The sequence below is a fragment of the Salarias fasciatus genome, chromosome 2 (genome assembly GCF_902148845.1).
Source record: "Salarias fasciatus chromosome 2, fSalaFa1.1, whole genome shotgun sequence".
Taxonomy (NCBI): domain Eukaryota; kingdom Metazoa; phylum Chordata; class Actinopteri; order Blenniiformes; family Blenniidae; genus Salarias; species Salarias fasciatus.
Genome location: NC_043746.1, coordinates 15334400 through 15350425, shown reverse-complemented (window position 1 = coordinate 15350425; position 16026 = coordinate 15334400). Strand labels below are relative to the sequence as shown.

General features: G+C 41.5%; 1 protein-coding gene across 1 annotated transcript in view; it reads left to right on the top strand.

Moving 5' to 3' along the window:
• pcdh11 (protocadherin 11) overlaps nt 1-16026 on the top strand; it is a 123640-nt gene that overhangs the window by 105738 nt on the left and 1876 nt on the right. The gene's annotated exons all lie outside the window — the stretch shown is intronic.

Here is a 16026-nt window from a genome sequence, read left to right as displayed (position 1 = left end):
TAGAAAGCAATCTGTAAACTGTTTTGATCTGTTCGGAGCCCCTCTGTATGACTCTTTGGGGGTGATCAAGAAAGAAAAGACTTCGAAATAGAAAGCAGAAGGTGTCAGAAAGCACATGCCAAGCCCGAGCCTGCCTTTTGTCCCACTGAAACAAAGTGGTTTGTCATGTTCTATACATTCACAAGGTTTCAAAACAGGCTTTCATCACAATGGCACCATCTAAATCCTATTGTGGTAGAACAAGGCAGCGTTCTCAGAATCACACGCAGAAAGAATAATGTTGAATCTAATTGCAGTTTCTTCACTATATTCTCCAACTGGGTTTAATCTAGCTCCATTCATGCCCATGCTAATCACAAAATAGTGCGAGCAGCAGAATTACCGCCAAACATAACTCAGGCTGTTATAATTACACAAAAGGCATTGGCAGAGAGCTCCAAAGCTGCCAATATAAACTACACAAATGCAACTTGTTTTCATTGGCGTCTTAGTTGTGTGAGGACTTTTTGTGCGGGAGAACGGACATCAGACATTTTCTTTGTCCTCTCCCATCGAAATTGCAGCCGCCCGCCTGTTCTCTGCAAAACCTTCCCCCACTAAGCTGTTCAGCTTGTTTTGTGTGTGACAGGGGTCTCCTCTCCCGCCACACTTCCACGAGGAGCCACTACAGTAAGAAATCAAAGTCTCTGTCGAAACAACAGCTGTTTCTACTTATGTAATGGCTGCAGGATGACTGTTCATATCCTGGCTTGTTGGAGCTGTCAGAAATCATTAATCTTGGGCCTTGTCTGTGGGGCCACACTGTCAGCTTGCCTTTGGACATCTGCGGTTAGACCGAAGCAGGACGTATCACTTAAGCAAGTGGCTCAGATTTTTCTAATCATACAAGCTATCTTTAAGTGATTGATTCGCCTGCACCACTGGCTGCCACTCATTGCATCTGTCTTATAACTTACAGTACCCACCCCCACCCCTTCCTTGTTTTGGGTTAAAAAAAAAAAAAAAAAAAAAAACCCAGTGGAAAATCAATCTATTGCATATATAAACATGTTCTGCATATCGCTGAGTTCCACAGACCACATCACAAGCCCGAACAGTATCACAGAGGTCTTAAGTAACTTTTTAAACACAGCCAGACATTAAAATGAAATAGTGAGGGAGACGATACACCCTCTACTGGTGGCCAAAAGCAAATAAATCAGAAGAGCTTGGATGAGAATCAGTTATGACACTTTGCGCTTGATATTTCTAACTGACGAAAGCTTGTGCGTTTTATATTCTATCTCCGTATTTCTTGTTGCATGTATTATGTATGTATTATCACTGTATTTGCAGAGGCGATTGCAAAAATGTAAATTCATTTTGGGCCGAGCACATTGGGGTTGAATTATTAAAGGCTTTTAATTTGAATGGCACATGTGGACCGAGGCACATCGTACAAGGATATAATAGAGAGTATTTAATTCTTTTATTTTGTGCTCTATTTACTGCAGACATTCTGCAAACTAGAGCAAATAAATAATAACAGCATTGAACCGTTAAAGTGAGATGTACAGTTTGGCCCAGCTCATAATTGCTTTTTCAAAGACTAGCCTTGGAAGTAATTAGAGGTCGGAGTAAAAACACAAACCATTCAGATAATCAGGCTGCCATTAGCACCTCGGGGGCTGTATTCTGTTATCAGCTTGACCCTACTTGGAACACACTCTCCCCACCTGATTTGCAGACTCTTTAGACACAAAGCGTTTGTAGATTGATTAGTGCAAAGGTCACCGTGTTATACTCGCAGCATATTTGTGACCCGGGAAGCTATTGACGAAACCGAATGGACTGCGTCATACTTTGTTCGGGCAAGGCTGCTGTTTAGCGACCCCGTTCTGAACAGAGGAGACTGATTAAAGAGTTTCTTTTTCTTCGTTCTGAAACTAAATCTTTTAATGCCTGACATTTTCCACTGACAAACCTGTGACTGAGTGTGGAATTTATTATGGAGGGGAAACCCGTCTTGATTGATAAGATTTAGAGACATGATGGAGAGAAAGGAGTGAAAGGTGTATTCTGATGAATATGAAGCTAATCATCGAGCTTAAAGCCGTTGTGTCAAGTGGCCTACTTAAAAAAAAAAAAAAATCTTTAATAGAAGATGTCTGGCCTACATCAGAGATTAACATGAAATTTCACTCCCAAGGGATAAAACACACACACACAAAAAAAAAACATTGAAGATATATTGAAATTTTAAAGATGTATGGGAGCACATCCAGCTGTGGGACTTGCTGTATAATATGAAGACTGTCATAGAGTTTTTGATTCAAATCCTTCAAGAATACGGTGTAAAGCAAATACATCATGTCATTGGTCTCAGACGCACATGTGTTTTTACGCTTTACACAGATATGGGACTCATGATTGTCTGATAACAATTTTGAAATTGGAAAACGAGGATAATGTATGCCTGCCTTCACACGCCAGTGACTTGACGGCTTTAGAGAAAAACAATACTTTACTCTCAGCAGGAAGTCACGCGGTTTATTTATGGTTAATTTAATTTATTTACAGTATTTCGGCTTCAATAATTGATGTAGCATCCATGGATCATTCTTTTCACAACAAGGGAAGACAGCATCCTGTTTAATTTGGTTATATTCCCATTAAAACCTGAGAAAACATCAAAGGCAGAATGATTTAATTAACAATGTGGAGAGTCTGTGTACAGCCGTCTGCATTTTGCAAATTATTCTTCGCTAAGAATAAGAGACTTATCAGGCCTATACAGACATCGCTGCACACCTCAAAAGAAGTTGTGTTGACACAAGGAGGGAGAAAATACACGTCTACCCCAGACAGAATTATCCACTTCACATGTATTTCCAGTTTACAGTTTTCAGGTTGAAAAATTAATACTCTTTCTTCTTGTGCCAGTGGAGTTTACACTTCTTTGTTGTGCTCGCTGAGGAGTGGCGACTGAATGAAGAGTAGAAAGGGAGTTGGTGGCATAAATGGAAAATCTCCATGATTTGTTCCTTACAGCACTTGAGCTCTTGATAATTGTTCCGATGGGTGAGTGTTTCAAGGTTTTCTCTCTCTTTTGTGATGCTTATTTACCTCTTATTTACCTTGTGTTTAGTGGCACTAAAGGTCAGGGATTAGATTACTGCCAGTAAACGCTAAGAAAGGCTCCAAACCTGTTTATTGATCACAACAACAAATAGTCACAAAGAACCGTTCCTACAGATGGAAACAGTCAAACATATCGGCTTGTGAGAGCTCTTGTACCAATGGTGTTTCTCAAACATTGCCTTCCATAAAGTATTTCTGATTAAAAGAGTAATCAAAATAAAGGAGATGAAGTCTTTAACCACTGAACAAATTGTGGAGGTTTTTCAACAGTGCCGTGTGTTTGAAGGTCTCTCCAACAATAACGCAGCACACATTGTGCACTGTGTTTTAACTTATAAATTCTGATTACTTTTTTTTTTTTAATAGACTCATGAATAGAACTGACTGGGTCACAAGCTTTCAAAACATTCAATGAGTTTGTTAGACTTCTCAGAGAGACGGATTGCCACCATCCTTGATTCCAACATCAGCAAGATAACTTGGAGTTACAGAACGAGCTGATGTGTGGGAGCAGAGCTGAAGCTAAAAATGCAGCAGACCCTGTGGTATGAAACCATCATCAGATGATGTATAGCATCAGCTCTATTTTTACTTTGTATCCCCCAAATGCCTATTTCTTGTTGTGTGGACAGATAGCGGCGGATGGTCCCCGAGCTCTAACGCGCTTTAATAAAGCAGAATACCTGCCATTATCTCAGGATCAGAGTGCAATCTGGGAAAAATAAAAACATAAACAGCCAGAACACAACAAAGGAGGAGGAGGTTAGAGACAGTAGACACAGAAGGAGAGGGAGACAGAAGCTTTTTGATTTTCTTTCTAAGGTTGACACTCCCACCCAATTCAATATCATACCTGTGCTTTGCTGCGCAGTTCCTCCTCCTGCTTGACATTTCTGGGTTAGAAAGTGCCTGTTACAGGTTACTATTGTCATGTTTCACATAAATTCACATTAGGAGATTTTCAGAGGACTGATTTCTTTCTTTTCTTTTTTTTTTCTTCCCTCGGTGGAGAACCAATCTCGTTCTATTATTTCAGGTTATGAGCAAAGTTACAGGGAAATGAACAGCTCTGCTCTGGATTGTGAGGACAGAAATGCCATCTTTGATAGAATCACTTTAATTACATGTGTGTTCTCAATTGTAGCTCAATCTCTGCACATTGTTTTTGCTGGCGGTGTTGTTTGAATGGCATATTGATCCACCGTTCTTCTGTGGGACAATGATGAGAAAGCACGCAGTGCCTAATCATTTATTTTAATAATCATTTTAATTAGAGCCTAAATCAATCGCATGCGACCTTTGGTAACATCTGATGAGCGACTAGTTTCTTGAAAGATAAATAATAAAACTTTCAAAACCTTGTGACTGGGAGTTCGAAACAATATGGATCAAAACAAGACTTCCTCTGAATTTCACAACTACAATAACAATGAAAATTAAAATTAAAATTTCAAATGGCTGCTTGTTCATTTCCTCTTGATTCCCCTCCCTGATTTCGGTGTGTATCCTGTCTGTTTATTGCAGATGAAAATCATTGTTGAGTGGGTGGCGGGCGTGTTTGGGAGGAGCGGGGGTGGCGGATTGAATGTCATCAATCAGCATTAACCATCAGCTCTGAACTATTGACTGATGATTCACTACGGCAGAATCTCCTCTGACTCTGAAATGAAAGGCAGCGGCGGCTGCAGCGGCGGCAGTAACGTGAGGCAGAGATACTCACTTGATTGGCACCTCATTGAGTCTGGCAGGGGAGCCTTTGATTGCGCTTGCTGTCAATATCACATAATTGTTTTTTTCTTTTTTTTTTTTTCATACATGGTGCCCCCTCTTACTTCTTGCAGCAGGCTCTGCGATTGCGTTGGAGAGCTACTTTGTGAAATCTGCCTTTGAAGAAGGTGTTTGTTTTTTTGAGGATTTTTAAGAATTTGATGCACTTTAGATGTGACTGCTTTGTTGAAATTCGAACCAAAATTCAAATTGCATTTCTACCATCACGTAATGCACGCTGGTCACATTCACATATGAAGATCCACAAGCGACCGGACAGCACGATTAGCAACATATGGTTATAAATCTGTCCCTCTCAGGGTGTGCTGCAGCAGTCAGTTATGCCTTGAAGCTTTAATTGAGCCCTTCTCAATTATCACATTAAGTGCCCGACCAGAATACATATACTGACCACAGTCCCTTCTCATCGCGTATTCACCAATGCCAGGCTCAAATTGAGTTTAAATCTTAAATGGCACCCATAACTGCCAGAGGAACTATTCAGGGCTGACAGAGCGACCCTGTTTTCCACCCCAAGGTCAGGCGGCAAGATGAGATTTAATTGAAATTGAAGCCGTCTACCTGATAGTTTGAAATAATTAGCAATGTCAGGGCGGAAAGAGGAAGAGTCGGGAAGGAGGAAAAATATAAAGGACGTCAAACTCCAGATAAAAATGACAAGTCATCAATTTTAGTGAATTGGATGTCACTGTGATTGACTGGACTTGACTCCAGGCGTCACATGTGAAACTCAAACAAGCAGCGCCGACAATATAAAGGATAGAGAAACTTTGCCAGAGGTTTACAGACAGGGGTGAGGCTTTTATTTTCCTGACAAAAGGCATGTGCATGCTTGACTCTGACGGACTTTTGCTCAGCGTGTCTCCTTAAAAGTCAAGAGGTCAGTGAGTGTTGAAGGAAACCGAAGCTGCTATATCTGCCAAACGCTTCATTCTGAACGCGCGGCCGTGGAAATCATCTATTCCATACTGGTAGCTTTCTCCTCCCACCCGTAAAGCAAACTCGACCACCCTTCAACCCTGAAAGACTTCAAAAGTCACTTCCGCCGCTCCAAACGTTTCCGCACCAGTTAATAAAGAGGAAATGAATTGTATCAGTGTTGCTGTCTTTGCTGGTGGTGAATAGGAAATTATCATAGAGATGGGTATTGGTGCCTTTACACACCGCATTACATGGAGCTGCAGCCAGTCTCTGTTTCACTCACACACACGGCAGCTTAAAATAAAGTGCAGGATGAAATTGGCTGGAGCGATGTCGTCATAGCAGCAGCGGTGGTGGGAGCAATTTTCCCCTGCAATTCTACAAAACCCAGACATTTTAGTGACATCCAAGACTTTTTTTTATTTTTTTTTCCCTCCCCTCAGTCTCTCTTTGCTATTGTAAATTTCCCGTCTCTCCATGCCACTGCCCAGCTCCGCTGCGACACGTCAACGGCAGAACGGTTACTAAACACCAGGCGGAAGAAATGTTGACACCGCCGCCTGTTCGTGAGGGTGTGCGTGTGTGTGTGTTTTGTGCTAGAAAAGGACGCAGCAACTGACACAAAGAGGTTGGCACCACGGGATAAAATATGTGCAGAGATGTCCTCGGGGCACGACAGGGACAAAAAAAAAAAATCAAAGATGCTGGGTGTTTATATCTGATAGTTAGCGCTCGGGGCTAAAGAGTATAAAAGACACGGAGGTCAGTGGGTTGCTGTCGGTCTCTCTGCTGCAAAGTTGTTGCATGGCTATTTTCACCGCCGGAGCTTCCTCCTCATCACCGCTGAGAGAAGATAATCAGTGAGCCCTCTTTCTGCTTCTAGCCTTTTATTTCATTATAAGACTTTTTTTTCACCCCCCTTCATCCTGTTCTTCCATATTCAAAGTGAAATTGTAAGGTTGCCATATAAACGGAAGCAGCGATGAAGAGTCTGAAACCAACAGGTTTACTTTCTCTTAAGAAAATAATATACTTACGTTAAAAACAACAAATTAAAATAAAAGTTGGAAACATTTTTTTGGGTCATTATGATTATAATTAATTGGATAATGACTGCAAATACTAAGTGCCACAGTTGAATATTAATAAAAAAAAAAAACCTGTATTTTGATAAGATATAATTATTTAATTTTAAATACGATCAGCACACACATTTACAGTGTGCAACAGTTTATTTGTGTCAGCAGCAGCGTGTGATACCAGTAATGCGTCTGAAATGCCAATTAATTGTGTTTATGTGAGCGAAGGAGCTTTTTTTTTCTCTCTCTTTCTTTATGTGGAGCCTCATGGTTATTTGGTCTGACAGCGAAAGTGTAATGAATGGCTTGCTTTGCTTAGAGAGCGGATACACACAGCAGCAGCAAAATGAGGCTTTTTCTCTCTCCCGGAGTAATGAAGTTACAACTGCAACAGTTATTTTAAGTATCAAAGTATTTTAAGCATCAAAAATGTTTTTCTCCCTGAGCAGTTGTTTTTTTCCCTCACAGATTTTGATGTATGCTCCAGTTTTTATTGCATTATTTATGGACTTAACTTCACACATGCCTGTTTTTTTTTCATGCCTATGTCTCGGTAACAGCCATTTTGCACACGCTGACTCGCTCCCTCCCTCCGTGCGTCTGGATCCGTCGCTCTCTCTGTTATGAATGTTAGTTGACAATGTCTGCACTCGACACACCCCAAATAAAGTGCATAGTGACAGAAACATTAACACGAACCACTGAGTACCTCTGTGATTTTAGCGGGAGCGTATCTGTCAGCCGGGGCCTCGAGGAGTAAAGCGCATACATGTGAACTTTGGAGGATCGTGACAGTCAACTTCAAAACAGCAAAAAAGTAAAGCTGTGATTTATTGAATGCGCCGCTTGTGTCTTCTTTCATGTTTTGCCAGCGATACGTTATATGACTTTTCTCCTGCTTTCAAGAACATGGCGACGCGGATGAATTAAACATGTTAAGCAGGAACAGGTCTTTCTCTGAAAGCCTTACCCTTTTCACGATAACCCCTTTTTAGACATTCAGTGGACTTATCACAGCGTATAAATAGGACAGAATTCATTATTCAGGGGAGGTTTCAGTGAAAAATTAATAGTTGTCCCCGGAGGAGGGTCTGTGGTGCTTTGGAAAAGGAAAACCTTTAAAGTGTACATGCTCAGGGGGGATCTGCAGAGAGTCTGCCCCTCATATTAAAACCTTTACCATGCTACGCTACACATTGATATTGCAAATGTAAGTTTGCTCATCACTAATGAGTGTGACTAATACCGTATACAGTCTGCATTCATGCCTAAGCTGTCTGCAAAATATTTTTGAAGAGGGCGAAGGAGAAGAAAAGCCAAAAGGGATTGCATAAGTGCCTGCCTCTGACACCGACACCGTGCGCAGATTACACACTTTCAGCATTGCCAAGCAGGACAGAACTCCAGGACCTGAGCTGTTGACATCGGAAGAGAGCCTTTTATTTGTGGAAACACTGAATGATTTTACACAAAAATATCTCACTGTACAGTAAACTAACATCCCAGTGAAGGGAAAAAAAAAAAAACCAGAAAAATTCAACAGAAAACACAAAAAACTGTACATCAGGTCCCCCTTTCAGCGCTGTCACATAAGAGATTACAATTTTCACCATGGCCAGATTACTCATGCTCTGGATCCATGCTGCCGCCAGTGCTGAGTGGTTTTCAGCCTGCCAGTTATCAGTTGAAAGATGGGCTTCACGATGCCTTTGTATCCACTTTCTATCTGCCTGGCCGTGGAGGCAATAACAGTAATGTATGGCTAAGGGAAAACAGAGCTAATCATCAATGACTGCAAGATATATAGCATATACAGTGGCACCTTGTTTATTACCCTCTCTCCTCCGCCGGCTATACAGGCAGGCCGCCGGCTCTGAGAGCTTCTTCAATGTTAATTTGATTCATTCTTGTTTTCCATAATAATTGGGGGCAATGGGTCAGTGTGATGAATTTTCTTGTTACATGACACAGGATGCCGCGTGTTGGAAGCCGCTGTACAATTTGTCTCTATAGTCTCCATCATGTGAACCGGGGGCCTCGTTCTTATTGCCCATTGTCTGGAAATATCCAGTTGTAACCGCCTCTTAGTGCAACAGGTTTAATTCTCTGAGGACCTTTTTATGCCTGAAATAAGCTTCTAATGTGATTTTAAAAAGAGAGCCAGGGCTGTTATGAGTGACATTTACATATTTACATCAAAGTCATTTCCTAAAAATCATCATTGTTTAGATAGTATCCCTGCTGGAACAATCCAATCTCTTTGCAAATATCAGACGGCCATGTCAGGTCCCACTTAATCAGCCAATTTCCCCTTTGTTTGTTAATCCCTCTAAAATATTTTCACTTCCTCTCACTCATTATTCTCATTTCCCAGACCTCACAATATCTGCATTATATGGAAATTTCCAGACATTCATTGATGTGCAAAGAATTTTAAGGCGGATTATTTATCTTTTTCTTTTTTTTTGGTCTTATAAATATACATTTATGTATTGCTTCCTTGTCGGGAACAAACACAGCTGCACAGTATAGTTGTGGTTTTACACAGCACCTGCTCGAGAACAGATTTACAAAAAGAAAAGAAAAAAGAAAAAGAAATGAAGAATGAATGGATAACCTTGTGCGAGATTTAATGCAGAGAGCATCAGTGTATGTATGAGTGGGTCTGGTGTGTGTGCACACCTACACAAGCAGTTCTTGTGTTTCTACACCCCCCACAGCAGCTCGGCGCCTCCTCCTCCGTGTGTCATCGTGGTGATGAGCGCTGATTGCAGATTGTTATGGTGTTTGCACCTCTCATCTATCTGGCCCACGCTGGGTATTTGGCCAGGCCTGATTGTGTTGATGGTGACACCGGCATCTTGTCCTCGGGTGGGGAGGCCCAATAGCGGTCCAGACATAATGAAGGAGATGTAATCAACCAATGTCACACACAAAAAGTCAAGTGTAAGAAAACTGTGTCTGTGTTCTGCCCTCCCGACTGTGCTCTCCGCTGATGGAAATCACACAATCGTGGCGGCTTTTTGCTCTTTTTCCTTGTAAACATTTCAGGCTCGGCCACAATGAAAATTTAGATGTTTTCTTTTCTCTTTGTCTCCATGACAACAAAGGTGACTCGGAAATAAATGAATTTACATTAAATTAAGTCCGTACATTTGGTGTGTGTTGTATATTCCCAGAGGAGAAATCGGTGCTTCAGCCTACAACATACTTTTAATCAATGGCAACAAAAAGAAAGAAGCAAGTGTTTGGCACTTGGTTGTTCAAGAGATCCTTTCTCTCTTTGTGCACTTTGTCCTCTCTCTGTGCTTTGTTATTTGTTTTGGTGTTCTAATCTCTGCCAAGTCAATAATATTCTTTGTTGTCTGAAATTGTGTGTCGGGAACAAAAAGGCCTCCTCCTTTTGTTGAAAGTACCTGTCTGTGACTTTTCACTCTCTCTCAGACTCCCAGATAAAGTAATCATTAGATGTTGTTTTCTGCCTGCAATTACTTTCTGTTACAATGGGTCAAACACTGGGAAAGCAAAAGGGGTCGAGAGAAGACAAGGCTAGATGGATTACAGGCGAGAAACTGTATAGGTCCCACAAGTGCTGATAAATACGTATGTGGCTCGGAGACTCACCGTTGTCAGCGGCGTCTCAGTAAATGCATCAAAAGTAATTAGTCTAGAGTATATATAGACAACCTCGCTCCCTTCTTATCTGCGTCACATTGTCTCTTTTAGAAAAAGGCCATTCATTACATCTGGCACTATTTGTTTTAGAAGTAAAAAGGGCGAGCAAAGGCTGTGGCGTTTATATCTTACTTTGTATCGCTGCTACAAAGAGTTGCTTGAAATTTATGTTTCGGGGGAGAAATCCACCCTCCTATTGTCGAAGGCGCTCATTAACATCCATTGGCATGCAGTTTTTAAGCCTCATAATTACTATTGAGAATGGGCCAGTGCGTGAAGGCGGGTTGTACAGAGTCAGTCTGGCTTTTATTACACGTCCGATTAGAAAATCGTCTTTAAATGCAGTTCTAAAGAGGCCACGACAAAGTGTTCACCTCAGCACATTTCACAGATCTTAATGCACGTCATCCTCCGACACGACACCGCTGACCTCTGTGTCATACCTGATCTGCCTTCCAAAGCCCACGCCAAGTTTTTATTGCTACAATAGAATATTTACTTCATCCTCCGTGCCCTTGGCAGCAGTGACAATGACAGCTCTTATTGCCTTCACCGGGGATTATACCGTACCTCTTCCAGAGAAAAGTAAAGAAAGCAAATAGCATTTGAGACTGACAGGTACTGAAAAGTTCATTTTCAGTGTGATTGCCATGTATGCAGGCTTTATCCCCGCAAGGCCACGGACCTCTCAGAGCTTGCATATCCTTATTTCATTACTAAAGTCATTTAAGTGCTGAATTTACAGGTATGCAGTGTTTTTCCCCTTCAGAAAACAGTTCCTCCGCTATCGCCGGCATCTTGAATACAACAGGAGTTCATGTTTGAGTGCATATCATCAATATCATGAATCACTCACAAGTGTGCATCATATTTATGGGCCTCCGGAAAAAACAGGGAGGGCGGTGAGATGCACGCAGCATGTAAGTGAGATGCTGTGCATTTGTGATTCTGTGAAAGTGAGACAAGCGTTTCTCCTTCAGATGATGATTGCCAGGGCCGCGATGAAAGCAATTGCGTCTCTCTCTTCAGCGCAACACCAAGGCGTCTTAATAGCGCTATTATTATTAATGACCATCCATTTGCTTATCCAGATTTTACGTTTGGAGAGGGCATGAGGCCAAGTGAAGTGATAAAGTCTGGGTAATTACAAACCCAATTATTTCTACTGAGATTCTATTTGTTTGAAATATTCTTTCAAATTCCTGTTTTTTTTATCTGTTGGTTTCCCTCCAGAGAAAGAACGTGTGCTTGTGTACGCTCTGTTTTTATTCTCCCTTTCTATTCTCATCCCTATCAAGCCAGAAAACAGAAAACACTTCTAATAGCACGAACAGGATTTTTGCACATTTGATAGCAGCATCAGTTGTACTTCTTCATGACATCCTGATACTCTTGATTAAAAAAAAAAAGTAGCTTTTTATGAGCCGCTTTTATTAACCGGCACAATTAAACCTGTTAATCTCAAATTAACTGACACAGAGAGAGGTTGAGCAGGTAATGCTGCTTTTAAGCCCGGAAATCCTCCAATATGGCGTCACTTTGCCGCATCACGACGACATCTGAGCGGAGAAACCTGTGCGGTCTTTGAGGTACAATTAAAGCAACTTTACATCTTTGTCACAACCAGCAGGGACACAAATGAACAAAAAAAAAAAAGTTAGAGAAACCTAATTATTGAGATGTACTCATGACCATGCATGCCTTAATGGAAGCAGTGTGCAAGATGTTATTTTTCATCTGACAATACATGAGTTAGATGCACGGAGGTTTCAGGCAAGAAAAATAAAAACACTGCACCAATTACCACTGTAGGATGAGTCAGGGGCCTGGTCCACCTTCCTGATGGCTGCTCAACGAATTTAATGTCCTAGATGCATGCAATTATCCTTTTAATTAGCAATAATGAGTTTGTGCATGCTGAAATAATGAGTTGAATTGTGATATGTGTGCGGACCTTAATGTGAAGCTCATCAAGATGTAACAAGCTCTGTCAGTAAATATCATCAACTGTCATGTTAAATATCTCATAGCATTGTACTGAAAAGCCCCAATCAGCTGGCGAATATGCATCCTGGCCCCGAGTGTGTGGGAGTGTTTCTACGCTGTCTGTCAACACTCGTAGTTGAGATGAGTAGATTTTACACGCACACACACAATAGCAATGTTATGAATATTTAATTAGTAAAATAGTTTCCCTAAAAGCTTCCTTTAGTACATTAGAGTATCACAGTGTCACACTGATCCTGAAATTTCACCTGTTGTTGTATTGTGTATGTGCGTTGTGTGCATTAACCTTTCAATCAGCATTCAGCAGCTTGGGCTTAAAAATGTTCTCATTATTTAAGAGTTCTAAGCTGTTTTATCACCAAAACAGGATTAGAATCGGTCATACACACGACAAATGTCGCCAGCATAGGCGTAATCCTGCATTTATCACCGGAGGGAAAACACTGGTGTGCCATGCATGGAGGTTAAGTGCTTCATTTATTCAAACATTTCATTTTCGCGGAGTTAAAGCCGTACTGTAAATGGCATTATTATCACTGTGTCACCTGCACCCCTCGCTGACTGGAAAATGCATTTGAACAAGTGGGTGGAAGATCAACTGTATGCTGCAGAGTGACCTAACTAAGTCAGCTTGTATTTTTATGGCAGGACCATGAGTGTCGATACACACACTCACCGGCTACTTCACTGGTTAACCCTCGACCAGACTTATGTGATACAGCGCAGCAGTTTGTACAGATACTCTACTTCTATGAAAGTAATGATATTCAGCTTTAATTGAGGTTGCTGGAGGCATTTTATCGTAGCTATAAATACATTTTTGGAGTTGTGTTATGTTGCGATATTAAACTGGATTGCATTTTATCACGAGACGTTTCTAATAATTTGACTTGCACAACATTATTTCCCAACTATGTTTGCCAACTTCACCTTGTAGGTACGAGCGTTCTCTGTTTTACTTAGTGGACAAAAAAAAAAGAAACTTCTTACATATGTTTACTGCTCATACAGGGTGTAATGTTCAATCACATAAACGAGAAGGTCAGCTGAAGGTGGCTGCAGTGGTGTTCGATCTGCGGCTGGCCATTGGATGTGTTGATGTTGCAGAACAAGACTGCCGTAGGCTACCGCTGGTATTGACCTTGCTTATGACCATAAGATCTACTAGAAGCCAAGAAACAGTAGCAGCGAGCATAGAAAGACATAAGAGGACGGAGAGATACAAACGTGTGTTGCAATCAAAACATCTCTGATTTTATCATTTAACAACAGTAAATGTGACTAAGACAAACATATACGATCAAATCCGCCTGCAGACACACACAAATATCAAGCACATGTGGCACGCATGAAAAGCAACCCATAACTGAAACCAAAATGTTCAGTTAAACAATAAATTGCATGTTATAATGAGTAAAACTGTGATACAACGATCAAAAGCAACAAGGTAAAGAAATATCGTGATGCTTGTTTTGAACAGAAGTCTTTGACACTGGCATTTCCTAAATTTGAAGACATTCCAAAATCCCAGGAAACATCTCATTCCTGCTTGAGCTGGCTCATATTGAAACAAACATGCTGGCTTATTTTAATACAGACTTATTACTCAATGACGTGACTAATTCCCAATGATTCAAACCCAAACAAAACAAAGTACTGGATCCTTTTAGTGAACATAACGTTTTTGAAAAGTGCAGAAAATCTTCCTTCTTTTTGTGTATTTTTTTTGTGTGAAGGCAATATGCCCTGGAAGATAATACACTAACTTACAATCGAATAAAAAATAACTGCAAATATTATGAAAATGAGTTAAAGATCGTTTTGAAACGTGTATATATTTTGAATTGTTGTTGAACTCGTGCACGATGTTCAGTTGATTCTCTGCAGCGACTGATCAGCCATCAGATTTTCTTTCACGATCATTTCAATCACTGTCGCCACGCAGTGACGACGAATCATCTCCAAATGAGAACAGTAGGCCTGATCTCAGTCACGCCGTCTATTACACCCCATTGTTTGCCATTATCCCCACTTGTCTGCCATTCAAATTTCCTTGAAAGGAGCGCGGAAAGGAGTGTTCACAGCATCGGGGGATCTGTGGCGTCAGTGATGTGTGATTTCTACCGAAAGCTCCGTGGGGTACAGTTGTTTCCCCTGAATACAAAAGACGGCGGCATCACAAGCAGGCTGCGGCATACCTCTAGCTGACGAAAGCTGCGAGAGCTGTCAGCGACATCACTCACGCCGCGCTCCCTCCCTCCCAAACCCGACGCCGATCCAAACCATCCCACTGGAATAGAAAATAGTACAGGCCCGTGTCTTTTGGAGAGGCTGGTTGGGAAATATTTCATATGAAATTTGTCGGCGTTGAAGGCTGTTGACATAGAGCTTCTGTGAGCCGAAGCGGCGCGGAGCCACAGAGCCACAGATTCCCTTTCATTTGCGATGTGAGCCGTGTTAAAGACGGCTTCACCTTTTGGCTGCGCCGATCAATTAAATTTGAGGAGGACAAAGAAACACGAGCAACATTTGTTTGTGTGTCTGGGTGCACGCTTGGGTAATAGGACATTTATGCTAATTACATTACCTCAATAAACACATCAGCACCCTGAAACAGTCTCACTGACGACGGAAAAACACTCGGAGAAGGATTGAGTCGGGGCACGGCCCAGACTTGGCTCAGCCCCTATTGTGCTAGCTCAGAGAATGAGAAAGCAGCATCCATTTTTGCCTTAATGAAGTTAGTGACCCTCTGAAAGGTGACACATTTACCGCCCAGGGGATTTATACACTCCGGCTCCACAGCTCAGTTCAATATGGAGAGGACAGATTTGACTCCACGTGGGCACTCCAAATATATCCTCACAATTTATGCCTGGCGATTCATTTTCAGACATCGCTCTCATAATTAAAGTTGATGCTGTGGTATTCAATCCTCGGTACTACAGAAATACATAAATAGAGCGCTCACTGGACCGTTAGGCAACAATCGAGATAGTTTTGGAAAGGCTGGATTCTTAACTCGAACACAGCGTGATTAGAAGATTTATTTTCATTTTTATGGAGGGCAACAAAAGAATGAACAAGATTGTGGGAAGTTTAGCAGATGGCTATCGAAATGGTGATATAGAGGCTGAACCGTGTGTGAAAGAAACACGCGCTCCCGTGTACCAGGGTCTCAGACCGCTTAATTATTCATAGCATTCTTACTTATGCAAATATGCTAAATAATTTCTACATGACAGCTTGAAGCTGAGGCCTGGAGGAGTGATGTGGTGTTTGAATGAGGACCCTCCTTTCCTTTGCATGGCTTCGGAAACATAACACTGCAGGCGCAGGGCTGCTTTGGTGCACACTGTTTCACATTCTAATTATCCGACATGACAGGCTATATTGCTGAGGCTCAATGCCGAGGCCTCATCGCAGACTCATTCCA